Here is a 463-nt window from a genome sequence, read left to right as displayed (position 1 = left end):
CTGAGTATATCTATGTATTATTGGTGTATACATCTGTGTATTATTACCGTGCATATCTGTGTATTATTACTGTGTTTATCTGTGTATTATTACTGTGCATATCTGTGTAATATTGTTGTGTTTATCTGCGTATTATTACTGAGCATACCTGTGTATTATTACTGTGTATATCAGTGTGTTATTACCAAGTATATGTGTGCATTATTACTGAGTATATCTTGTATTATTACTGATAATATTTGTTTATTGTTACTGAGTATATCTGTGTATTATTACCAAGTATATTTGTGTATTATTACTGTATATCAGTGTATTATTACTGACTCTATCTGTGTATTATTACTGAGTATATCTGTGTATTATTGGTGTGTATATCTGTGTATTATTACTGTTTATATCTGTGTATTATTTGGTGTGTATATCTGTGTATTATTATTGAGTATATCTGTGTATTATTATTGAG

Source organism: Nematolebias whitei, chromosome 20 (assembly GCF_014905685.2).
Source record: "Nematolebias whitei isolate Nwh7 chromosome 20, NemWhi1, whole genome shotgun sequence".
Lineage (NCBI taxonomy): Eukaryota > Metazoa > Chordata > Actinopteri > Cyprinodontiformes > Rivulidae > Nematolebias > Nematolebias whitei.
The sequence above is the reverse complement of the archived record's forward strand: the minus strand, read 5'-3'. Positions refer to the sequence as shown.